Source organism: Colletes latitarsis, chromosome 1 (assembly GCF_051014445.1).
Source record: "Colletes latitarsis isolate SP2378_abdomen chromosome 1, iyColLati1, whole genome shotgun sequence".
In the NCBI taxonomy this organism is placed as follows: Eukaryota; Metazoa; Arthropoda; class Insecta; order Hymenoptera; family Colletidae; genus Colletes; species Colletes latitarsis.
This window is the reverse complement of record NC_135134.1, coordinates 56017890-56045107: the sequence shown is the minus strand read 5'-3', so window position 1 is coordinate 56045107 and position 27218 is coordinate 56017890. Positions and strand designations below refer to the sequence as shown.

Sequence of the window (27218 nt, the reverse complement as noted above, 5' to 3'; positions counted from 1 at the left end):
TCGCGAGCGTCTCGGCGCGGACGAGCTACAGCGACGAATATACGGAACTCCGAGGGCGCCGTGGGGGAGGAGCAGCTTCATTTAGACGGTGGATTTGACTTGATCTGTCTCGAGTTAACTTTCCGCGAGAGAGGGATTATATACCTTCCCGGGTGACTGTTCGGCCTCGGCAGAGCCTAGCAGCTTGCTGCTCATCCGAGCGAGATGGAACTTTCTCCTGTAAGGTTTACTCTCGGATATCCAAGAAAGTTGATTTCGCCCGGAGTTAATGGAGAGAGTTCGCGACTCGTCGGCGCGGGCTTTTTCAACCCTCTCCCTCCCCCTCGCCCCCGTCGAAATGCCAAAGTAGTAGTTTAACCCCTTTCTTCTCTGCCCATCCCCTCCTCCACGGTGCGACTTCGATCAGCCTGGTAGTCTCGAGTTAGTCCGTCGGTTATTTCGCCAAGGAGACACAATGGGAGTTCGATCGGTGGGAGACAATCATGGTGGATACCAAGTGGAATCGACGACCGTATCGACGAGCCTCGGTTCCGAGCAAACGAGCGAAAACTTCCACGTTCGAATACGATTTTGCACGCTGGAGAGCTCGGGTTATCGAGCAACTGGTTAAGTTGGTCTCTTCGTGGTCCCTTTAACGACCCACGGTGGGGCATTTAACATCAACACGCCGACAAAAGTCGATTTCAAATCCTAAAATGTTTATCAATCAAGCTAAACGAATACTTGAGAATACATACTTTGGTCATTCTCTTCTTTGCAAATAGCTGGCTAACTGCAGTAGAATCGGAACCGACTGTTCAAGGTCACCAAGTTATTATCCCCCATTGTACACGGAGAACAATATCAAAGTAGGATCGCGGGATCGCGATGTGTTTGCAACGCGTTAATAGGTTTAATTACTTTCGTGGTAATTTGATTCGTTGTCAAGGTAAATTGGTTGTAACTCGCAGGAGTAGTTAAATGTTTGGATCAACACATTTGCCAACACGTCGTGCACCCGATGACCAACACCGAACTTTTCACCACCATGTTGGTTGTCAGTGACCAACACCAAACTTTTCGCCGTCATGTTAGTTGCCGGTGACCCACCTATCTAACTTTCAGCCGAATATTTATAACGTATAATCACTTAAACGCGTAAGATTGCGACTATGATCAATGACAGAAAGGAAGCACAGCGAAAGGACTCTGTGAATGGTTAAACATTGATATTCTGCAACTGCAGGGCTTGTTAAAATAGAACGTTAAATCATTCAAGCATCTCGCTTGTCTAAAGAATACACGAAAATTCATTAGTCGAGTAAGAATAAATGCGTCGTTAATTAAATGCAAAAGTTGAGCGCAGTGCGTGCTATCGTAAATACGCGCGAAGGACGAGTTAAGGGCTCGCGAAATATGTTGGGCGACGAGTCCTTGGCAGGGCGAACACACGCGAAAGGGTTGACCCACGGGAGATATTTTTCATACTCGCTGTTATTAAAAAAAAACTTTACGACAGAATGAGTTCGTATAATACTGGCGGGGTTCTCCTCATTGCTGGGTTTGCCCATGGCGCGTTACACAAAGACACGATAATAATAATGCTTGTAGCGAGGCGAAGTGGAGAACAGGTTAATCGTGGCCGAGCGGCGTTCGCGCAAAAGACAAAGGGACATTGAAAGCGGGCGAAGCGCGCGTTGAAATATTTACATACATCGTTGTAATCAAAATTTCTTTCCCTTTGTCGACCACGTGATGTTTCCACTTGGACGATGGTTCCGGCGCAATCCTAGCCGAATTGCTCGAGCACTGCTCCACACCGATTTCGGAAATTGGTTTCAAGAGTTACGCGACGAGAAATTTTAACGGAACGGTGCTCTGCAAATGCAATTCTCATTTTGAAATTCTCAGCATTTTGTTTCGTTGATTCTTTGAATCTTGGATAGGTATACTTTGCAACCATCAGCCGTGAATTTAAATGGAATCTTCGAGTAGAAGGGGTTCTCGAGAGATTTTTATTTCTCCATTTTTTAAATTTTCCTACATTTACGTGAGGGAGGGGTTCATGTTAGCAACAAGTGCCTTGTCTTCTGCTTTGACCGAAGCAGATCGTTGATAAGGGACCTATCGTTATTCGAGGAGCCAAGCATGAGCCATGGTTACGATCTTGTCTCTTGTCTATTAGATTGGTTACCTCCATAATTGCATTCGTCTCGTTCCTCGCAAGAATTTTCAGCTCCATTTTCCTGCTAGTATCGAGGCAACTCTGTTGCAGAATTACTAGCGTTTCGACAGGTTAAAAGCATCAACAACACTGTGGTGTATTAAGTTTAGTTATATTTTTAATTGCAGCATAATTCTATTGCCTGTTCTATAAACGAGCCAAGTCCAAACCCAAAATGCCATGTATAGTTCAATGAAGGCTTCAACGTCCTGGCGTCGAATATTTAATCAAGACACCAGTTCTTGGCTTTACTCAGTTTAATAGCTTCAATAATCAGCAAGTTCCAAGTTTCACGATGAATGTATAATTCAAAGTTCACCAATGGGCAAGACGCGGTTTCAGTGCAGTGACAATATTCGACGTATGGAGTATGGAAAGTTTAGGTTCCAGCGGTTTCCTGTATTGCGTCAAATTGTTGATCGGTAATGGTCTTAGACCGATTGATAAATAATTATTTACCGTACACAATGATTCTCGAAATTCGGAATTTTTGGTGCTCGAGTCGGTCAACCAGAACATAATGCTTCCAATCCTAGAGACCTGATTTGCATTTTAATGCATCGCCTGGCTAAGTCTCTTTTAATTAGCGGCACGCGATAACCGATGCAAATCTCTCGGCTTTCATTAACATTCAGGCGACTATAAGCGTGTTTTAATAAATTATGCTCATCTGCCATCACGCGAATTCTCGATTACGATATACTGCGAGCAGTTGAAAATAAGCGAATAGCGAGAATACACGCTGTAGCGATAGATACACGATAAACAATACTAACGTCGTATAAAATTAAATTCTAGAAATGTTGCAAATTTCTTAGCAATTTGAAGAATAAAATGCTGAGCACATTCGGTAAATAGACTTTGTATATTTTCGGTTTGCGTATCGAAATAGAACGCGGCTGTTTATTCGAAGAAGCCCAGAGACAGGGGGATGTTACAAGAGACCTCAAGTTACGAGGTTGTCGTGTAAAACTGGCAATAATATAAATAAACCGATCCAGACGAGTCGAAACTCTATTCGATTTCCTCGTTTACGAATTTATCCCGTTAAACATTGAATTACGTCAGGGAAATTATTCTTCTTATTTTCCGGTCGTGGAGGGCGAACAAAGTCTTGGCGGGCAAATGAGAGTTTACGGGTCGATGAGTCCGTCCCGATGACGGGAAATCAAAGCGAATATCCTGCGAATGGCGTCACAAATATCCCATATTTGATCGTACAAATCTGCTTCCGCGGTCTCCGGCGGGATGGTGGTTTCCGGGTAAAAAATATGCCAGACCGACACCCTCTTTTACATTTAATCTCGCGGTGTCGTTTGAGCGGCGAGAAGAGGGTCTTCCACGGGAAAACAGCCAGCAGGGTGAAATAAGACGCTCCGGGATCGCGTTGATTAGCATCGGGGGTGGCCGCGTGGCAATTTTGAATTTTTTAGAGGATGAACGGGATAACGAAACGTTAAGAATTTTTTAAAATATTTATTGACGTTGGTTTCAAAGTATTCCGATTGCATTTTGTTGTCACGTTAATATTCTCATACAGCCAGAAAACAATTGTGCATTAAATGAAATTAGTCGATTAAAAAAGTCTTGTAAAAGTAATGCTTAAAAAGAAAGAGCTTGTATTATAGTAGAGTTACGTTAGCGGATGTTACGAAGGATTGGACAATAACGACACGAGCACGAGCGAATAACGTTCGCAATTAGAAAGAAGGCATTGTAATTGGACGACAGGTTGTTGCGTAACGCGTATCCAATGGAAACGGACAGTATTCGTCACTTTCCTTCGTGTATAATTACAGTTCAGTCGTCGTGCAGGACAAACAACTGTTCGTCGGGCGTTCATTCACTCGGCATCTGTATCCTATTTGTGGAATCCTTTGTCCATTATCGGGAGCTTTCGCAAAACGGCGTCCTTTGTTCGATGCTCGAAGCTTTCACAAACAAACCGACAGAAAACTGCCGCTGGTGTCATCTACGCCAACACACGCGCGCGCGCACGCGCGCGTATTGTTATTCTCTAATTGAGTGATTGGATTGTTGCCGCTACAATTATCGAGACAATTCGATTATCGCCGCTGAACCTGTAGAAAGATATACGCCCTTCCTTTCATAGACGCCCTGGTGTCGATTGCGAGCCGACGATAAAAGGACGTCAAAAAATAACTGCAAACGATCGTCTAAAGTTTCTCTTTCGATCCGTATTTCCCCCGCGTATTTAAACATTTATAAAATTCTTCTAAAATTTGTTACGTTATTGGTAATAATCTGTATCGGTCAAGTCTCTAGATTTATTTTCTAATTTCCGTAGCTTCAAACGGTAGCCAATAAAACTGAAAACAGTCTCTCGAATCCTCCCGAAGTACTTAAGAAACCCAGTAAGCTGGAAGTGTCGACGATCGCAAAAATGGCGTCGTCCTTCCGGGGGACTTGTTCCGCAAACCCGGTGTCGAGATATTAACGCAAATCCTCAACGAACACGCGCCTTCGCATTAACGTCGAGTAGTCTACAGTGCGTCAACTTCAACACAGGATTTCTCGGGCTGCCATTAAGGAAGTTCATCCGACGATACGGTCGTGTAAAAAGTTGGCAAAGACCTGCCGCGAATCCCGAAAGCCATCCACGAATAAGCTGCAAACTATTTTAGTGGCAGTGTCATTTAATCGGGTATCCGACCGAGGGCGTCGCTGCAGGATCCTCGAACGACGGTATTCGCTCAGGACGATCCGTTCTGCCAAACTGCCATAAGTTCCGGACTCACGGCGGCATACTAAACGTGTTTCGTGTACTTTGGAAGCAACCGGTGCTCCGGCGTTTCAACCCCTTGCTCTTTGGATCGCGCATAGATCTCTATGCACGCGGTGACGCTAGCAATTATCCTTAACACGATTGTCACTAATAATCCGGCCATTAACCGAGCTCGCGTCGAAGACCCGTCGGTTCTACGGTCTACGTGACGCAGATTTTAAAGGAAACCGGAGCTTTCGCTGGCCAAGATCGTTCGGCTGGTTCAAAACTTTCCTCCATTCTTCATACTTATCCGAACGCTTCTCGTCGCGTCCCGGAGTTGCTAGATCGCTGCCTGTCGGATAGAAGAGTTCTTCCGGAGAGTATCGAAGGGTGTTGAGCCCTTTCAAAGATTGGGTTTACGACGCACGGTAACGGCAAACCACAAAACTTTTCTTGCAAAATATTTTTTAGCGTTAAATAAGACGTAACAAACTGAAAACGAACGTTACTTTCCTATGCCCTATATATTAATAAGATAGACTCTAAGCCGCGAAACTGACCCTAATTATGAACAATGAACTGTGATTACTAAAATTTAATGCGATACATCTATTGTACTCTGGATGAACTCAATTAAACCTCGTTTGCTTAAGGCTCGCTAAGGATTAGTTAGACCGGAGCTTCTTAAATTATGGGTCGCGACCCCTCAGAGATATTCTTCTCTAACGTGAGTTACGATCCTTCGGGGTCGCAAAAAATCTTGAAAGAACAAAGAATGCGTTTTTTTATTATTTTGGAATTTGTCTAATTAAAGATTGTGTATGGTTTATGGAATAAATCGTATCCATAACTACAACTTTACCCTAGATTTCAAAATTAACTCGACCATCGTATACCACGATCTGTCGTCCGACAATTAAGCCTTTGGTCGTCGGATGTATACGACGTTAAATTCGCATTTTCCGCGTGCTAGATCATTTAGAAGGGTTTACGAGACGAACACCTGGAACGCTCCGCTTCGGAAGATCGTCGCTGTCGGAAATATTCATGCATTAGTCGACTAATTGAGCAAGGGGCGAAGATCCTAGAAGTTCATTGTCACAAAATTTCCAAGTTTCTGGCAACCGTGCAAGTTTCTACTATTTTACTACCCCGTCTTCGATAGCGTTTGACGCATTCGACTAACTAGATCTTGAGATATCGTGTTAGCCATTACGAAGAAAATTAAATGAAAGGATTTTTTCGAAATTGTAGCACCTTCTTGAATGATCAGATGTATGGTTTGTATATTTCGCGTGACAGTATTGCGAACGGCAAACGGATATTTTTGCGGAATCTGTATAAAATGCGATGGCGGCGATACTGAGGCCGCATCCGTGGCGTCGAAACCCGATCGAGTATTCCGCGGAATTCCGGAATGGTTAGGTGGGGATTTGCGATCGGATACGCGGACGGGCTGCATGCATAAAAACTACTTTTCCTTCCGAGGGGGATTGAATTAGAGCCCAGGCCGCCCCCGTGGAAATTTCAATCGCGTTTCGCGGTTCCGCGTCGAAACTCGTCGATGGCGAAGGATAAGGCGTGAAGGGTCGGGGGGCTTCGTCTGCTTTCGGAGTCGTTTCGCGCGTATCTCGTGTAACGCGTCGATGCACAATAGCCAATTTCATCAACTTCCCTAAATGAAATCTAAAATATCGAATTTCTGCAAATTACAAACATCCATTTAATCCTCCGAGTGGACGTTATAAAGCAACTTTCACAAAATTTCGAACCGTCGCTCAAGACATTTTCTAATGCGACGACCAACTTTCTAAATATCACGACATTTAGGTTTCTACGATGGCAAATGTTGAATGCCGCGTGAAAACGCAATGTTTCCACTTGGAGGAAAACTAACGCAATCAGTCCCGCGGCTCGTATCGGGTTTAATAGAAACGCGTTTCGGCGCCGCGCGTCCCGTTCTTGCGTAATTGATTTTTAACCGCGTTTCGTGCTCGCGTCTTTCGAGGCGGGTCGTAACTCTGCCATAAACGAAGCGTCGAATTTACGTGGCGGAGTAACGACGCCCGCGGATCACCGGTTACACCGACGCCGACGTTTATCGTCGAATCCTCGCGCGGGACGACCGAGAGCACGCGTAAATGCGATTAACCGCGCGAGAGTATTCGCCTTAACCTTTCGAAGATTAAATTCGGACGGAAACAATTATCTTCTATGCGAGAAGCTCTTAATGCTTTTATTTCACGGACGCTTGGAAAGTTTTACGAAAACTATGGACTATGCAACAAATTTCTAACACGAATTTTACTCCACAACTTGGAACGCTTGTATCTTCTCGACTATGAATCTTCTCCATAAGTTTTTGCCCTTCCATAACACCTTGTCGACGTCGGTCGATGAAATTATGAAATTCTATAACCGAATGCTGTACAAAAAAAATTTAGAAAGCTCGAATGGGGTAAGGAGCGACCCGATTAATTCTACGGTGCTCGAGGAGTTAAATCGAGAGGCTGTTACAAGCCCGTTTAAGCTTCCCTGGAGATAAGTGCCGTACGAGAAGACTGAAAAGCAGTTGGAGAGAAAGGCCGGTGGGATGGAACAAAAGTTTAGAGACTGGAAGGCCGAAAAAGGGGCACAGATAGGGGCGAAGGAAACGAGAGAAGCTTCGGGAGGCTGGGTATTATTTTATAATCTGGCAAAACATTTTTCTGCCTTCGGATAACCTTTATGAATGCCTGGTATTTCGCGAGACGGGTTCGCGCAGACGATAGCACGACGAGAAAAAGAGAGAGAGGGAGGAGGAATAGAGTCGAAGGGAGAAAGGGGTGGTAGCTCTTAAGCCGTGGTAAGCCTACTACGGCCGCGCTTACGGCGGATTCTCTTGGGCTCTATCAGCATTCGGATAAGCTGTATCCGGTATTATGTTCCTCCGACGTTGCCAACATCGTGGTTTTGCTTGGGCAAAAACTGCAATCGAGCGGAGAGACCGAACCGAAAGGGACGGGGGCGGGAAGTTGGACGGCGGCGGTCGCCGGATAGAGGGAAACGACGAAGAAAGGGGTGACACAACATGTTGCACGGGTACCGAGAGCTATCTACCCCGACGATCGAGTTACTTTAACAAACTTCCACGACGAGCCAATACGCGATTGATATTGAATTAGTCGCTGCGAATGTGTCAGCTGCGCGTCTTGCCCCGGGGTCGAACGACGACTACCGATTTCTCGCGGTCGCTGGAATTTTAAAACTCGCCTCTGGTCATCTCGCGGACGATATCTCGGAAATTTATCCGTCAAATAACGACAACTTCCGCCAAGTTCGTTCTCTTTCATTTGTCCGATGAACGGAAATCGTGAATTCTGTTTTGCGCGATTTGCAGTTCGATTATCTGATTTATCTGTATTGCTAGAGAGAATTTGTGGTTCGATCGAGTGTGAGACGATTCTTCGCGGAAAATTAAGGGAAAATGTGTAATGAAATTTTTCCCTACGAGGCTCCGTTTTTCAGAGAATTTAGTTTGAACATTCTTAAGGCACTGTCTGATTTATCGTTGATATTTCTACTTACGTCGGTGGTATTACGCGTCTTAAATGGTTCTAGATAGTAGATAACAGAATGGAAAGAAAACAGACAATACTATACTACCATCTACTTTTACAAACCCCAAGTTAGATAATAGTGTTTAAATAATATTATAAAAAATTCTTATTCTTATTGCAATTCCAACACGGAATTAACTGAAATATTTTTGGAAAGTCTGTTGTAGACCACAGAACCTTATTTGTTCCAACGAATACGGTTCACCGAGTGAAATGTGATTTATTGAATTTTTATCTGCGTGCTATCTCGGAGATACTTTTTTATTCACAACGTAGGTTATTCTCGAAACTGCATCTTAAGATGCTTCGATGGAAGAGTTTTCTCGACAGATTTCCCAGGAAACGAATAGCGTTTATCGGAATATCTATTGGAACATCTGGAACCGTATCAACACGACCTACTTCTGTCAATAAAATATGCAGCGTGTACCTGAAGTTGCAGATTTAGGTAACGTCACATAACAAACGCATTATCAGGAACACTATTTCTACATACTCGTTACATAATAAAAGGACATTTTCCTTGTAATATATTGCGCGAAACAATAACAACTTTATCGTGAACTCCCTTCATAATAAAGTTCCATATATTCTTCTTACGTGCAAAAGGAAAACATATTAATTCGTTCAGTCAACATTTATTGAACAAAGAACGAACAAGAACGTTCTTCTGTTGAGTATAATAATATTTTTATTGAATATTTGATGTGTACAGAGCGAATGAGCGTAATTCGCAGCACAATCGACAGGGTAATTCTTCATAGTAGAATAAATAAAATATATAGAATAAAGCTCTCCTCTCCGAGCCTTCCTTTCTCGAGGCAAACAACTCTGAAAATTGCCGAGTGCGGGTGAAATTGACAAAGGGGTCTCAGTCGGTCTCTTATTACGTTTCTATATTATATTTACAGAAGTAATATAAGACGTCTTTTCGGGAAAGGAACTTAGATTCTTAACTGAAAAATTGATGAAAGCAGTTTGTTCTATCGACGCGTAAGTTGAAAACATGCACAATACAAAAAATTGTCAACAATTTGTCGGTAAACGACTCAAGTGCATCATTAGTATGTCAAAATGTTTTTTGATCAATACGATGCATTATAAAACACAATTCCATTAAAATACAATTACCTTCGTAGAATTGGTAAAACTTGAGTAAATTATTGTCGAAGACGACATATCAGAAAACGTGTTTCCCCAAAAATACAATTTACTTTGCATTTTAAACGCAGTCGTGAACTGTAAATTATGGAGAATATTATTGAATATTCTATTTCTTCGAAAGCTAACGCTTCGCGTTATTCCGAAGAATTTTCATATTTTGAACCATTTAAATAAAATCGAAGAATCCAGATTAGAATGTTGCGGGAATCTCGAAGTCGCTCGACGACAACGAATCGTTTCATTAGAGTCGACCGGTAGTCGGCGTTCGATTAACGTCGAACTTCGCGTTCGTTGCTTTCCCCTATAATCTTCATTCGGGGAGCAAAAAACTTTCGGGTGCTCGCGGGAGCATGAAATTACAAAAGCTTTGGTCGGGGAGGGGAGGACGGAGAATGGGCGGACGTGTACGCGGCGCGTGCGAACTATTTAAATCTGTAACGCGGAGTTGTAGACACATCGTGGGCGGACGGGTCGCCATGCTTCACCGGGACAGGAACACGGCCCCGATTTTAGGGACACACTAGATTTCACGATCTAGTTACACGAGTGCAGTTTCCCACGCAGTCTAAATGCGACTAAGCAGATTAAACCTTGTTGCGGCGAATGAGAGCCGCGGAAAGAGAATGGGTTTCCGGTGACAAAAGGTGACTGACAATTTAGTAAATGCGAACACTCCTTGTCGTGCTGTCGGTTCTTTGACGCTCAGATATTAGAGTCCAAAATGCACAAACTTTAATTCTGTCTGAAATTTTATTACATCACCGCATATCATGAATATAGAAACTGAAGTTTGTTGAGTCTGAAACTTGAGGCAATGGAACCGAATATTGATTGGTAGTTGCACCTAAGGATCAATAGGTCAGACCGAGTACTTTTGTACCCTTACTACGCACGGCAACAGGCGCTAAAAATTCTCCAGCCTCGGTCTCTTTGCGCACGCTCGAAACTCTGGCTACGTTTAGTTCTAGTTTATGATATTAATCTGGGTAAATGTTAGATTGATAGCGTTAATATTGTCAGAGTCGATTAAGATAGCCCGACAGCAATTACGATAGATTTATCAAATTTCGAATACCGAGCAATACTAAAGTTCTCGACGGAGGGGGTTTAATATACGTCGAAGCGAATAACGTTTCGGAGAGTCTATGATCTTCAGAATCACGGATTTAGTCGAAACTATGAACACTGGTAATAATTCATTCTAGTAACTACTGTGTCGTCACAGCTTTTTTACCCATGTCAAAATAACCAGCTTGCATTCCACGCAAGCTTGCAATCGTTATGGCATTGATCTTCTTAACTTTCCAACTCGTCGAGGTTAAAGCAGTCGTAAGGCTTTAGGGTAAAGCAATTACGACGAAGGTTACGAGCAGTTAGCAGAAATCATTTCAGATGTTACTACTCTTATCGAAACTACAAATTGAAACGATTCAAAGACAACTTATAATTTTATCGTCTTATTAATTTACAGATAATGTCCAAAGTAATGTTCCTACATCCATTTTTGTATAGTTATAGCGTAGTTTCAAACAGTTGATCCGTCGAATACTTGTTTGAGAAAAAGTCAAGCGACGTGATCCATTTTCACAAATAGCTGCACATTGTTTCAATGTTGACCGAACGGAACAGTTGCGTATAATGCAACAATGTTTACGTTTCATTTTTGAAAAACTCTGTAACTACAGTGCAGTTAGAATAACACCAGTCCAGTAGACTTTCGACGTCTGCCTAACGTTTCTAGTCTGTTCGATATTCCTTTTCATTGATTGCATCGAACCAATATATGTAGAATACAGTCACATTCTCGATATATTTCGGCTTGGATAATTACAAATATGTCGAATATTTTCTTTCCCTTCTTTTTATTTTCGGACGTAGAATTACTTTTTAAAATTTCTGCCACCTGTAGTCCAACCAACCCCTTGCATTTGTGTAAAAAAAACTTCCGGTAATTTCGAGTAGAATTAAAGCAGTTAACGGAAGATTCGATTAATAAATTCCGCCCTTGGCGCATTCCGTTTGAATTCGTTATTCCGTTCGTTTCATTCGTTATTAGAGTCTAATAATAAGCTTGCGGGTTTATGCAAGGCGGAACCTTTTTCGCCTAGCTATGACCACACGCACACGTGCGGTCATGGGAGGTTGTGCACGTGCCTGATCGTAATAGGAAATATACGAATGGTTACTTTTTATTGGGATCGTACTAAACTGGCCGCCATGTGCGCCGAGCATAAAGTAAAATACGGTGTTTAATATAAAGTGTGCAAACAGAACCGTGGGCGCTTTAAGCTCTGTCCTCCGGGCCGGGGATAATATTCGATGTAATTTAACCGACGTTTGCGATTAATGCATATCTTTCGAAGTAATTCATAACGCGCAATCAGCATGTACGACTAATCCTTGCCGGTGTTATTGATTATTAATTACTAATTATACGGCCATTATTATCACAGTCGGCGAGGCGCTGTTGGCAACCGAATTATAACTAAAGAGCAGCACCTAACTTTTCGACGAGCACCAGACAAAATTAGGCATTAATTGTGAATTATCCGAGGTTCCCTGATCAAATCTTCCCCAAGTCATTCAAATACAAAAGTTAAATTCTTTAAATTTAATTATTACAGTATCGGGAAAAAGAAAAGAATATTAATTTTCGCTGAAACCGTATTAGAGAAAATTAATCCCTAAAAATAATTCCCAAAATTTCTGTCCTGAAGTATTTATATTTGTGGAAGACACGGAGGTCTCATTCGGCGGTTCTAATTAAGAGTTATAGACAATTTGTCGATTTCGTTTATTCGAAGTGTCGTGTGTCGCTTCAATTTCAAATGCCGATAACCGTTATCTAAAAGAAAAATTACGAAGCAGAGCCAGTGGCTCGAAATAACGTCTGTCTTTCGTTCGCGTTTCCAACGTAATTCAAAATCCCTTTGCGTTTAAATTAAAAGCGCTACAAGGGCTATGCAGTAGCGATTTTCAAACATCATCCGCTCTCTCGCGATTCCAAGTATTGCTTCGTTAACCGATCGCTGATCGAGAATTTAGTTTTCTTACAACGTTCGAAATTAGTACTGACCATCGTTTCATAATTTATACGTGACAATTTCCTGTCATTTCGAATTTATATTAAATAATTTTTCTGTCCTAACGATGCGTACAAAGTATTAACGAACATTTAATTTGAATCTTGTTTCCCAAAGTTCCGATCAAAAACAGAACAAAGCGGTTTCAAGCGGAGAATGGCGACACCAAAGTATTCTTTGAGAACTAATTAATTCGTGTGTTTTTATTATTTCACAATATTGTACGTACAACAGAAACGGCTGTAAAATAAACACGGACAAGTTCGACGCACCTGTTTTATTGTAATTAACGACCATACGATTAATCCGTATAATGAACAGAAGATAATGGGAGGGTAATTAAACTTCGGTGAATTCAGGCACAAATTCAATCGGTCTCGATCAAACTCATTTTACAAACGATTTAATAGGTTAATTTCAACGCTTGCCGAAACATCGACCGCGTTTCTCTGGTGTTTTTCCGCGGGTAAATCCGCCGCGGCAACGGGAACTTTTATAAATCACGTTTAATTAATTTCGAGTATTAATTGCCGACAGAAACGGGTTTCGCATTTTTTAGTGTCTTGTTCGTGGCATATTTTCGCGGGATGCAAGCAACGCGTTTGAAATATTATCGCGAACTGTGAGCGTCGATAATTCAATTCCAGCTGCGCATCTTCGCTTATACAGGGCGATAAAAAAAGGGTTCATGACTTTGGAGGGTTTATAGTACTCACCCGCAGGAGTAAAAAAATGTTTAATCAACGTAAATCCTGGGATCAACCCTTCCCATGTAAAATTTTATATTTACGACCGTTCGATTACATTTACAAGCCCTTAAGTCTCCCGAATATCAAAAGAGATTGGCATTTTTTTCTTAAGTGTAGCATTTGTATCTGTGAACAGGGGTTTCAAAAAATGAATTTAAAAAAAAATTTCTTTAACCAACTAATAAAATTCGCATCGTTATTCAATCTATGTTTTTTCTTGGACGATCGAAATTTTCTTCTGAAACGATTTTCCAGTAAGAGGCGATCTAACGAAAGTAAGCACGAGGGTGGCCGTTATCCATAAGGGTGGTCCACCCTAGTTCGCGCGCACCGCATCCCCCGTCCGTGCTAAGCGACGCACAGCGTCGTCTTTTGTTTTCGGTCGCGCGCGGGGGCAAACAGAGGAGATCTATTTTTGTCGTTCACTCTTTGCTGGAAGGCTGTACGCGTTTTTCCTCTTTCGACGGTAATCCTAGCGTGTCAGATCAGGGACAGGCCCGGCATCCCTTGCTGAGTGCCCTCGTCTGTTCTGCCTCGGATACCTTCTGCCTCTTTTCTGAATGTCCTTTCTCCCTTCTATCCTTCGGCCCCAGCATCGTCCTTGGCCCGGCACGTCTGACACATCCGAGGAACTCCTAGTCGAGCGAAACGATACCGATATCCACTATCTTCCAAAGAAACCTATCCCAAATCGAAACACTCTCCGGCGATTTTCCTTTCTACTCGAACGAGCCATCCGTCTCTCTTTCTCTCCCTGTCTTTGCGCTCGGGATCGATCGGATAGCGGGTCAAAAATATCCACTCCCAATCTTCATCGGTGGAACTGCTAGCTGGAAATTACTTTTGAACCAGTCTCGAGTTTTTCTTTCCTTTTTTTCAATTTTACGAATTCGCTGCGAGATCGTTTAACAAAAACCAAAACTTCACGATCCGCGGCAGAAACAGTTTGCAGGCTAGTTTGACTTAAATATTTCACGGGGTAACTGAGAAAGTATAAGTCGACGACTTAGGAGAAATCCTCGAGAAAGTGGCTCGATCATAGCGCGGATAAGAAGAATTTTTGAATTTACAGCATTCGCGGGAAGTGTTTGAGAATTATCGGCCTTATAGTTGAAACTGTTTTCGAACTATGAAATGTAAAAGTTGCGAAATTCTTGGCTCCCGGTGCTTCGGAATCTTAATATTTAACGTCTTGAAAGCTCTTTGAGAGGGACGACTGACATTTTCCAAAAATTACATTAAAAAATTACGTCTGGTACGAGACTAAGGGGTGGCGACCGCGAGCAGCCAATTTGTTTCGTTCCAACTGCAATTCATTCGTAGATCGCCGACGAGAGATTGAAAAATTTCTCCAAACAACGCAGAAAGAGGAGGTAAGCCACGACGAACATGGAGAAAGCAGAAATTGATTCAGAAAATTTGAACGGGAACACGGGTTATCGGTATTTACATCTGCGCCCTCGACGCGGTATAAATCAGCCTTAGACTTTCAATTACCGACTGCTAAGCTTTACGGAAGCCAGTTCAGACGGAAAACAATATTCAGCAGTTATTCGAAGCTTTGCGCGGGATTTTTTTCATTATCGTATTACTAGCCGGCGTTTGGCCACTCGCAAGGAGATAAATTGTTCCTCGGCAATATTGGAATATCGGGAAAGCATATTTCATTACACCGTAGCGTAGGCACGCGTGTAATATATATACATATATATATATATACATATACATATATGCGTATATATGTATGTTTATACATGTATATACACACCTTTGCTGAACGAAATTTCACGGGGACCGCTTAAACGCGATACCGTCACGTGGAAATAATGCTTTGTACGACACTCGTTCCGGTTAGATTTATGAATCGTCAAATATCATGCAGATTTCCCAGCGCGAAGTATCGGTACTTTCGAAGGTGCAAACACGACACCATTGCAGTTTTCCGGGAGCTTTCGTAAGGGTAAATGTGACCATTGATAGTCACCTATAGTTTTCTGTAACTTATATTTTTGATAGATCTATCTTTCGATCATCGTAACAAATACCTATTTCCAATCTAAATTTAAAAGGGTTAGAATAATTATAAACCGAGTCGAGTAAAGTTTATTTTCGAATTATTCGTCGCACGAGCACTTTTTACGCTCGCTGTATTTTTGTCTTTGGTACGCGCGAACTTCCAAAGTAGAAACGCTGGTATATCCTCGGTCTGCTCGTTCCTGTCGGGAACACTGGACTCGCGTGCCCCGTGTTCCGAATCCCGTACACCCACACCCACGCACACATACATACACGTGCTGTTATATTTTCGTGCACTTCTCGTGCCAGACACCGGTGCACGAACTTTGTTAGTTCGGAGTGTTTGGATAAAGCGGAGCACTCGCGGAAAATAAGAGCAAGGAAAGCTTGTTCGCATCCATTCGAAATGATCCGCGTCGGCGCGCGCTCTTATTCGCATATACCGAGAGGGAGAAGACCGCGGCATCACTATTAATAAATGTAAAGTGCACGACCCTGTCTTACGCAAACCTTCCTGGATATACAGGGTGATAAAAGAAAGCGTCGTAAGACTGTTGCATCGCGAGGAACAGATAAAATTGCAAAAGGAAAGTTCTGATTTTGAAGTGTAAGCTTGAAAAACACTAGAGGAATACACACAATTTTATATCATAAAATAACGAAAATCATTTACAGTATTATACAGTTTGCATTTTACAGTAATCGGCAGTCGATATTAATTACATTTTCCATTTTGAATCCGAAACTAATTTATTTACTAAGAACACTTGAAAGACAAACGTGCTTTTGTGGGATTCAATTATTGCAAGAGCGATAGCACGTTCCAAGAACGCGATACAATCAATTGCTATACTACGTTATGATAGGGTAAGGATATTAAGGGTTCATAGTACTCGCTCAGAGAAGTAAAATGAACGAAGGCTAATCTTAAAATTAAGTATTCGATACAAAGTAACCAACGAGCAAAATAATAATTTTCTGTTAAACTAACGTTTATTTCAAACAGGAGAAAATGTACGCGGAAGTAAATTTGTACTATTTTTGCGCGTAATCGTTAACTTCGTTAAAATTTTTACGGAAATAGTGGATGAATACAATAGGCAGGATGTTCAACAATAGCTGGTATAACCTCGGTGGGGTCTCCTGGAAAAAATAAATCGAAAATGTGGAGTGAAATTATTCAGTGCGAGCCGCAGTTTTGGAGAAAATCGATTTTGAAAATACGCGTGTTGCGCGCGCACGGGAATCAAACTCGATTCAACGGATCTAGTTATGGATTCCTGTCATGTTTGTATACCACGCATAGAAGCCATAGATTAAAAACAGAAATACTATTTGATTGGTACGTATGACATCGTTTTTGAAAACGTACGAACTATTTTCTGTTCGATAACAGAAGCGAAACGGTATTTTACTGTCGTTCGACACTCGCGATATTAATGAATTATTTGTATCGTTTCAAGAATTTATACATTATACAGGGAGTTCGGCCACCCCTGGGAAAAATTTTAATAGAGGATTCTAGAGGCCAAAATAAGACGAAAATCAAGAATACCAATTTGTTGATGGAGGCTTCGTTAAAAAGTTATTAAGAATTAAATTCAAAAATTTCAAATCGTTCTGGAAAAATTATTTTCGGTTGCGGGGGTCAATTACAATCATTTTCGGTGAATAGACATACCCACGAAATTTTGCGCATTTTCGAGAAAAAAATTCAGTACGGTCGGAACTTACATATTCTTTCCAGTATGCTTTTACGAACTTCAGAAACATGTTGTATCTCAGAACCCTTTTATCGTTTCGTCGCAAATCTGATAGTTGGACTCGTCAGTACGGTTTAATCCAACAGCTTCTGCCTTAGATGCGATTAGTCGATTAGCTAATTTCCTATCTGTAGAACCTTCGAGACAGACTTTCTATCGCGAAATGGATCTCGTCGATAGCTATCTAACGAGAATACTTAACTCCCGGAAGGCGGACGCTGCATGGATCTGCAAGACCTGCATAGCGGTCTCTGGGTCATCTTTGACCCTCAGTCCCTCGTACAAATGTTATTTATTTAAATTACATTCTTTCGTACTATAAAATTCATTCACAGAGTGTGCATAAAAGAAATATATCAAGTAGAGCGAAGGGGTTCAACGAATAAATTTGTTTTATAACCTAACCCGTTTAATTACGGTTTTATTCCAGCGCCCGGTCTTCCACCGCCATTCTTCCGGGTCTGAATTTGCAGAATAAATTTATTGCGTCATTCAAGCCATGGGGGTGGGGGGGGATTCAAGACCCATTGTGTCCGCCACTGTGGGCTCGTCAATAAGGCTTTGTCTGTATAAATTATTGTCTCTCCGAAACATAACCTCGGAGAGAACAGCGATTGTTTCAGGAGAACTTAACCAGTGGGAACTGCATCGACGCTTATCAGTCTCGGTCGTTTGCATGAAATAACAGCTTTCCTGTGTAACGTTCGCTTCTTCTTGTGCGGGGAAAGTCGAAATCCGTCCGTCGCGACGTCGTCGTTCAGATTCCCGGCGTCGATAAAGCTCATCTTCCAGAAAGCTATGGTGAAAGTTTCGAAGATCGCCCCGTCTATTTTAGAATCTCCATCGAACCTAGCTGAAAATACATCTCGAGACCGTTCTATCGAGGGTGGCGCTGCTGGCGTCTGGAAAATACTCGTTTCACTCGATTACGCGAGCATTGCTTCTCTATTCTATTTCCTCGCGAACAATATTTCCCGATGAACAGACTCAGAAACCCTCCCGACAACTTACCGGCTCAATATAAATGAAATTTAGTGGCTTTATTTGCTTTATCGGCGATCTTCCGTTGCTGAGAGCTGAAACGTTACGTTCCGATTCTTTACTGGAGCTCGTTGGATGATCTAATATCGAGTGTTTCTCGAATTTCTTCTCAAAGACGTAAAGGTTCATTTTTTATATTCGAAACTAGAGTCCCTATTACTCTGGGCAAAAGAGCAAGGAAATCTTTTAAAAGGCAGGATAAATAGAATTAGAAAAAGAGTTTTTAAACCGTGGTAAATGAACTAGTTTTCAATAAGAACCAGAAAAATAGAATATATAATTCTTAATGTCGAGCAGAATTCTTGCTTTCCGCGAGCCAGACGTTTGGCGACTACGGCAGAGGTGCATCTGAGGTTTAAAAAGAGCTGGCAAGACCGCAACGAGCATGGCGCCGCTATAATCTTACTAATTAGCGACGATGGTCTTTGTAGGCGGTTCCGGCTATTGCGTTGTTTCCTTACCCGCGCTGCATTTTCTTCCGACGCTTTGAATTCGTCGAGCTTCAAACATTCCGCGCCGACGTCTGGCGGGCAAACGAAGCTGGCCTGAAGGATGTCGGTCTCGGCCTTAAATATCTCCTTACGTTTCCTCTCGTCCCGCTAATTTCTTTTGTTCGAGGACCCTCTGGCTAGTTCGCCTTCGTTTCACAACATACGTAGTACGGTCCAGAAATGTCCACTCTCGGTGTAATAGAAAGTACACACGAAGAATTATTTTTATCCAAAAGAAAATTATCTGGCATGTCCTTTAAAGGTTGTGAAATCATATGGGCAGGAACTTAGTGCAGACGACACACTGTTACGTCAATCTTTCCCCGTCGTTTCTCGCAATTTATGCAGTAGTATGACGTACGATTATGCTTTTATCGTAATGTTCCATTCGTTGAAGTTCACCAATAAAATTGCCTCTAAATCCCAACAAATTATGGCCATGATCTCTTAAAGCACCATAGTTTCATCCACCGTTGCAAATGATCGCGTCTGCATTATTCTTTAAAAATGGCCGCATACGGTTCATACAACGGCTGACGGAAGCATCAGAAATCCATCTTGCACCGAGCTTATTCATCCCCAGATAATTATGAATAATGTTGTCCAATGTTTTGTCGTACAAATAGGCAATAAAGTTTGTTTACAGGCGGTTATTTTCAATATTAACGAAGGAATATCGTGACACCTGCGTGTCTTATATCAATTACGCGGGAAATTACAAATCTTTGCCCATCATTTAACAATGGAACCCGAAGGGGAAGTATCCACGTATACGGCATAGTAAATGCTGTTAGATTCGACGTGGATAACACCCTTCCTCCGTGGAGAACTTTAGTACTGCTAGATGTTCGAGATTCGATAAATCTGTCATAGCCGTTGTCGCCCTGTCTTAATCTTGCCTCAACTCGGACAATACTAACACTATCAATTTGACGTTTGCACAGATTAATACCATAATCTAGAACTCCACACAACCAGCGTAATATGCGTCTTGCGAATATGCAAACATACCGTGTATAGACGAAAAGTTGGCTGGACGAAGGAACGAGGGTCCAAGAGTCTAATAATTCCAAAGTGGCAGACATTAATAATTAACTAAGTAACACGATGAAATGGCCGAACGATCGATCCGATTTGGAACAACTATTTTGAAAATCCTTAACGGTAATCTATATCCGAGTAAAGTAAGAGTAAGTTGGGTAAGAGAATTCTTTTTTCTCTTAAGAAGATGCAACGAGTCGCCTGCGCTAAACAGTTTGGAATCTCTGTAAAAGTTAGCAAACTGAAATTTTAAAGTCGATTGTGACTGGGGACGAAACTTTGGTCCTTTATTATGATCCTCTTTCGAAACGAGAGTCTATGGAATGGTGACGACCTAGTAAGGCTCCTCCGAGGAAGACGGTTGGTACATAAAAGCAGTAATGGTTACAATATTGTGGGATTTCGAGTACATAATCTTGTTTGTATTTAAGGAATTTAAGGAAACTGCCGAAGCAAAATATCAAATCCAAAAATCCAATTCCTAATATTGTAAGAAAGGTGGAGGTGATCACAATATCCCAGGGTGTCGTTTCAGGGTTAATTTGTAAAAGATCCCCGCATTTATAGTCGGGTCGAGAACTTTTGGACTTTATCACGCAATGCGCGGTCGCGGTTTCCGTCGAGGCCGCGCTCAGCCGGAACCATATGGCTCGTTAGCCATTTTTCCTAGGACCGTCACGACCGTAAGGAGTGAATTATTGCCTACCACCGACGCATCTCACGCCGGCGCGCTGCAATTTTTGCGCATAGTTAACGAACCGTGAAATTAGTTTTTCCGCGTGTAAGCGCCGTCGTGTAAGCTGACTCGTAATCGGATTTGCTGGTTTTTCGAAGCAACAACACCGCGAACCCTTTTGCCACGCGCTCGTTACGCACTCCTTTGTGACCCGTACTGGGTACCAATCAAAGAAATCGACGGAGATGCGTGGTTGTCAGGCTGGACCGAGTTTACAGGGCGTCTCTCGTTATATGCCAGACTGACAAATTGATTGTTTCAAATTTTTCAGATAAATAATTTTTTTTTAACAAGTCGGTATATTTAAAATATAGAATTAATATTGGTTGGAATCGGTGGTCTGTATTTCTAGATGTAAAGAATATGCATTACGTTTGAATCTTCTTATGCTAGTCTTGTTCGGGTGCAAAGTATAAAAGTACGCGACAAATGGGAGAAACTCAAAGAAGTAACGAACAAACATTTTTTGTAGAAGCGTGACGTTGCAAACGGTTGGAATACCTCTAATCCTATCGCGTTTGTACGAATATCTTAGCCGAAACTGATAATAAATTATTTCTATAATATTCACAATAACTGATACAAGATTATAGGATAAATGAATATTTATCAGCGAATCGTTCTTTCAAAAATACCGTCGAAGAGACGTATCAATTTAAAACGTTCCGTTCCTTTTTTCCCCGTCGTGTTTACTCGCACGCGTTCCAACGGTCACCGACTTTTGTCGTCGCTATTATTACTATCCGTCGTCGCGGGTGGAAGAAAACAAGACGCGCGAGGAGCAAGGCGACCCAAATACAGAAGGAAACTCGTTTCGCCCGGTCCGCCTGGGGAAAATGTAACGATAAATCTCCGTCGTTGCGCAGGATGCTCGCGAAAAAATATTACAGGGAGCCACGGTTATGAAGTACGGGCGCAGCGGTGATTTCCAGCGTGCAGATAACCGTTGGCGGGATAATTAGATAACGAAGGGTTGCGAGAAACGGTCGACCGGGCCCGAAAGATTTTAATCCCTCGGCGGCAGAGGGTGCAAGGTTATTCGGGGAGATGCGTCCGAGGGATAGGCACGCGACAAGTTTAGCTTATTCTCGATGGTGGCGGAAGAAGGCACGACGAGGTCTGGGAAGAGGCGGGGAGATTGATGGCGCAACCAGTCATGTGGTTCTAATTTGCCCTCTATTACCTCGCCATAAATTTCCACGGCGAAAAAGCCAGCCCGCCAGAGATATCATTATGGCGCGTGCGCCGCGATCTTACGTCCGACGTGGAACGATACCGGCGAGAAATTATGGCCGAAAAAATAGAAACGTCCTCGCTGCCTCGATACTCGTTGGTTCTAGATGTTGGAGTCCCTTAATAAACGCCGCGTTGACCCCTGGGGTACTTTTTGTTCAGACGACGCACAATGGGCTATTTGTAATTGTTATAATTAAACATATAGTTGTAAATTTGAGAGGTGGTGGGGGATGTTGGTGGGTTAATGGATGATCGAGGTCGTACAACGTTCCCGTTGCACAAAGGAACACACGGATAAAAGAAACACGAAACGCGAGTACGGGGCTGAGTCGCGTTACAATCAAGCCCGACTTTTTATTTGCGTTTGCTTGTAAATGGGTTCACGTGCGCGGGTAAAAAGTAATCGATGCAGGATACAGCATGCGTATTCATACGTCTCGACTAGTTTCCCGTTATTTTTCTTTTCCCCGGTGCGTGTTCGAGGCGATTTCCGAAATTGCGACTCGCGTAACGTTGTCCTGAACGGAAGCACGACGAAGGAATAAATTATTGGCCCGATCGGATCGAACTCTAGACGTTCCTTAAAGCGTATTTGTCAATGGGTATCGATTCGATCGGAGGTTGAACCGGTGGTACCGATTACCGCAATTCGCGAGCGCATTACGGTAATGGCTAATCAGTCTCGACGAGCAAAAGCACCACGGAGTTGTGTTCTTAAGTGGCTGTCAAAACCAAAAGCTCCAGATGCTTACGAACTCTCGGTACTCGGAGCGCTACTATTTTGAATAAAAATGCCAAGAACTTTGGTAATAATATTAAAGAAATGCTAGGAAATGATTAAGGAATAACAGAAAGCTATCCTGAAAAGTTTTTTGTTTAGAGAAAATTAATTTCTCACTTCGTTGGAGAGAATTTGCTCCTCGATCGGGGGACGATTATTATTTTATTATAAAACGATCGATCCTCTAAAATTGTACTCACGCGATTACTGTTGCTCTTTTGCTTGCTACAAGGTTTGTTCTTTGCATTGTGTTGTGCTCCGTACCCTTTTATATTCTTCCATTCTTCGTTTCCCTCCATTGTATTTCTTATTCTATTACGTACTGGACGAGGTGCCCGAGTAACTCATTTAGTTTTACAAGAAGAGCGCAGGAGCCACGGGTCATCCATTTTGTTCAAACTCTGAACGTTGGTAGATTTAGTTATCTCGTTTACGGAAATGTACCATTATAGAGTCACATATACATATAGAGGGATACCTTCGTCGAGATACTCACGATTAATGTTTCGCTAATATTGAAACAAATAATTCAAGTATTATCGTGGATAGACGACGTAAAAATTCAAGTTGCACAAAATGTCTTGCATTAATGCGACAGTCATAGAATTAATTTCCGGACCACTTTGGAAAGAATTTGCTATTCAATCGGAGAAACTTATTAAAGCCTCCCTGGAAACATAACTCGTGCGACTCTTGCGCAGAATTTAGAATCCCAGCATCGAAGCACTAGGAAATAATTTTCAGCTTTGCCACGGGAAAAGTATACTATTAGTCGTAAATTTTCTCTTGGTTGCAAACTAGTTAAATTTAATGGTAATGGACGTGACGGACGCCTGACATTAAATTGAATGTGAGAAAGGAGCAACGAAAAGGGGAGGTCGGCTACTATGTCGAAAACGACGGCGTTGCGTGCTCGGTTTACGTTTTCTACTAGTACGAGGGCAACGGTAATATAGTAGACACTATAATGTAAGGCGAACGATACATTATGCTATGGTTCCCCGAGAAACACAGAGAAAGAAGTTGACGAAATTACGTGCAACGATAAATCATTTTGTAAGCTTGGTCGGGCACGCAGAATCAAGAAAAATGTCTACCCAAACCGTTGTATCTCTTTTCTTTTGCAATAATTCTCCCTCGAACGTTTATTAAAAAGCATTTTCTTAATTGATCTATTCAGCTCCAAGCACGAACAACATTCATACAGTTTTTTTTTTTTTTTCATATAAAATAACCCAATTTATTTCCTTTGCTGCAATGTGCGTTTCACGAAGCGTGGACGTAATTTTAGAAGGAAATTCAATACCAAAGAGAGCCATAATAAAAGTTCAGAATTTATTCAAATTCGAGCAGGCTTTTCTGAAACGTACACATGCAGCGAAAGGTTTCGTTCGAGTCTGCACAATACCAGCATGTAAAATTTTTTTCTACATCTAACAATTTCCGAAATATTGTACCAAACAGATTGTTCACCCTCTAACTTTTAGTTATTTTCGGCCGTTCAATTTGGTCACGGGCGGATAAAAAACAAAAGTACGGGTCGAATATTTTTGTAAGAAATACTTCATGTAAAAATTCTATCAAAATCGGCTATTGTGCTGGTGCAGGGGTTTGAAAACTTTTGAAACGTACCATATAAATAAACCCGAAAAGTTCGCGTACCGCTATAAAAATATTTTCCTCGTGCAACGAGAATTATGCGTTTATAGTCACGGAATAAAAAGATTAACAAGTTTAGCTACAAACATTAGAATACATGTTGTGGCAAAATGTAATGAATGTTAATAGTAAATTGAAAATTATTGGGAATATTATTTAGTTGAAATATTTTTCTGAAAAATCCAGCATACTCAGTAATAAGCTAGAAATGGTAGAATTAACACTTGGACTGACTGCCATGCTCGAAACTCGAGTAAAGCTCTTTAAACGCAAAGATTGCTCGCGAGGAGTGAAATTGCGCGACCGTGTTAGGGGTCGAATTATCTAATCGTTTCTAGCGTATTCGTATCTCGTCGAGTATATACCTGGGCGAATCCCTGGCTGTTATAAAAAAAAAATCTTTAACCCATCCTCCGCGAGCGCGTTTGCGTCGTAGCAATTTCCACTTGGTTTCCTTTCGCCCTCCGGCCGCCCCGCTGACCCGAGGGTATTCCCTCCGGTGTTGCCTCGTGCTGACCGACTCGTGTTTTTTCCCACCCTTAACCTGAACCTAGTGTGAGGTTAACCGTGAGAATGGAGAAGGATCGGAGAAGGGAGGATCTAAGGTCTGTCCTCTGACCGAGGCGTGAATTCGTAGAGGGAATCCGATGGAGCCAAATGCCTCTATTAACGCCCTCACTGCCGGGTCAAATCCACTCGAAATTTAAGGACAAAGATTTCTTCATTGACGATTGAAAATCGAAAACCCGTACACTTTTATTTTCGTAACAAATTTCTTTTCTTTAATCATCGTTGGCCATTTAGCGCAGACTCGGCGAGCAGTTTCCGACTAATTTATTCCGGCGAATTATAACGTCGGTGCGTGCGACGTTACAATGAAATTTACACCTGGCCTTCGTATTACCTTCGCGGTTCCCGGTTTGTTCTAACAAACTGCAGGGGCCGCAATATTTCCCGGCGAAACTGATGACTCCGCAGTTCGCCACCAATAAAAAGAAGCGACCGGCGCAGCGGCTGGCCTTCTAATTATTCCCGGACACGGGGACTATAGTAGCACGCATCCCCCGCAGAAATGTGGGTTAAACGTCGCTTCGTAACGACGAGCCAGCGAGCAGCTCGACCGACACGCTTCGCCGCTGCCAGCAATCGGCGAAACGACAAGCCGCGCGTGTCCGACTAATTAGGCCCGCCTAACCGCGGCCACAGACGAAAGGAACGGTCCGGAATCGCGTCGATATCGGACGAAGCTTCTCTTTTATCGCTGCCAATTTTCCGACGGCGCTTTTTTCCGATTTCACGGTGAAACGACGCCCGACAATTTACCGCGCCGAATAAACGTCCGCGCCCGCCGCGTATATAACAAGTGTATTACCGATCCCGGTCACCAGCCGCTTCTCCTCCTTTTTTCCAGTTCCCTCGTTTTGTTTCGCTTTACTTCGACATGACACGGGGACGAAGACAGGGGTGAATCGACAGAGAAGAATGGGTCACGCGTTGCCCTTTGGCTGGATTTTCCTTTCTTCTTCGAGCTTTTCTTCCGTGGATACTTGTTCGGCGACAGAACGTGTATCTCTCGGTGCTCGCTCTTCTGCGCGGTGTTTCTTTAGATTTTTCGAAAGTCTTTCGTGTCAAAGTGGCGAACTATGCATTCGGTAGGTGAGAATACAGTATAGAGATTTCATTTAATGTTTTAAAGCACTGGATTTATATACACCCAATTTGGTAGCATACAAAAATCTAAATGCAAGAAAAAGTAAACGCGCAATATACTACGTGCTGTGGTGAGCCATCGATATGTTGTCCCGAAGAGGGCTTTCTCGAATTCCTTCGACCACCGAAAGAAGTTTACTCATTTTTATTCTTGCAATATTGGCTCGAGTTCTTAAAAAGATAATCGAGGGTTAATAGTCGGACTTTATTTAATCTTCAAATATTTCTCTTTAATTTCTGCTAGCTCTCGCAAAGTTTGCGGAGTCAATTATTTAGCAAACAACGTCTCTGATTTGCAAAAAACACTCTAGAAAAATCATTCTCTAGAAAGTGTCACTGTACATTGCGACTCAAAGAAGATTTCCCTCATCGTTTGGCAACGTATTAAGGCTTAGGGTGTCCAAAGGAAAGTCTTGAAACCAAATCCTCGCAAATTCGGGCTTTTGCTGCACTTTCGCGTCTAATTTGTCCGGACTATCAACAAAGTGCTCCCGTAATGTCGGATAAAAGAACAGCCAGCGAATCCTCTTTACATGTAATCTCTATTCAAATCGTTCCTCTGTTATCTTCGTTCTTCCCACCATCCGGGACGTAACAAACGAGTACTTTCGCGCAAACGTCGAGTAAAATGCATCCCGAGTTTAAGATCTCGACGAGAAAGCAAAAAAAGAGTCTATCGAAGCGGAGTCGCGATTCAGAATGAGCTGAAAGTGGCCAAGGCCGTGTCACGACGACGAAGACGACGACGAAAACGAATCTCAATAACCGAGATTCGCGGTATTTCAATAGGGTGGGCGGAACGGGTGTCCCTGTCGTGGCTATGACGTCGTGAAAAAGAGAGAATCGAAAAGAGCCGAGGGTATGTACGTTTACGCGGCTGAGATACGACCTCCTCGTCGAGTCTTGATCCGAACGGGGAAGAAAAGGGGTGGAAACTGCGCGGCAGATACCAGGGAGGATCTATTTCAAATTACTTGGGACGAGAGTTCTCTGATGGACTTACGAAGGCCATTTGTTTTATCACTCTTGAAAAGACCAGCCGCGGACAATGGGAGGCGATGGTTCAATGGATACAGCGAATCCCTTTCTCACCTCCGTGGCGACCGGGACTGAATAATAAGAGGTTAGCCTGCATATTTTCAAGTTTCGCGCAATTTCCTACTCGGTGTGCATCGCTGTGCAAACAAAAAGAAGCCACCGTGGGGAGCTCGCTAACGA

At 42.5% G+C, this 27218-nt stretch overlaps 1 protein-coding gene across 10 annotated transcripts in view; it reads left to right on the top strand.

The window, feature by feature from the left end:
- Ten-a (Teneurin-a transmembrane protein) overlaps nt 1–27218 on the top strand; it is a 594721-nt gene that overhangs the window by 22947 nt on the left and 544556 nt on the right. The window lies entirely within an intron of this gene.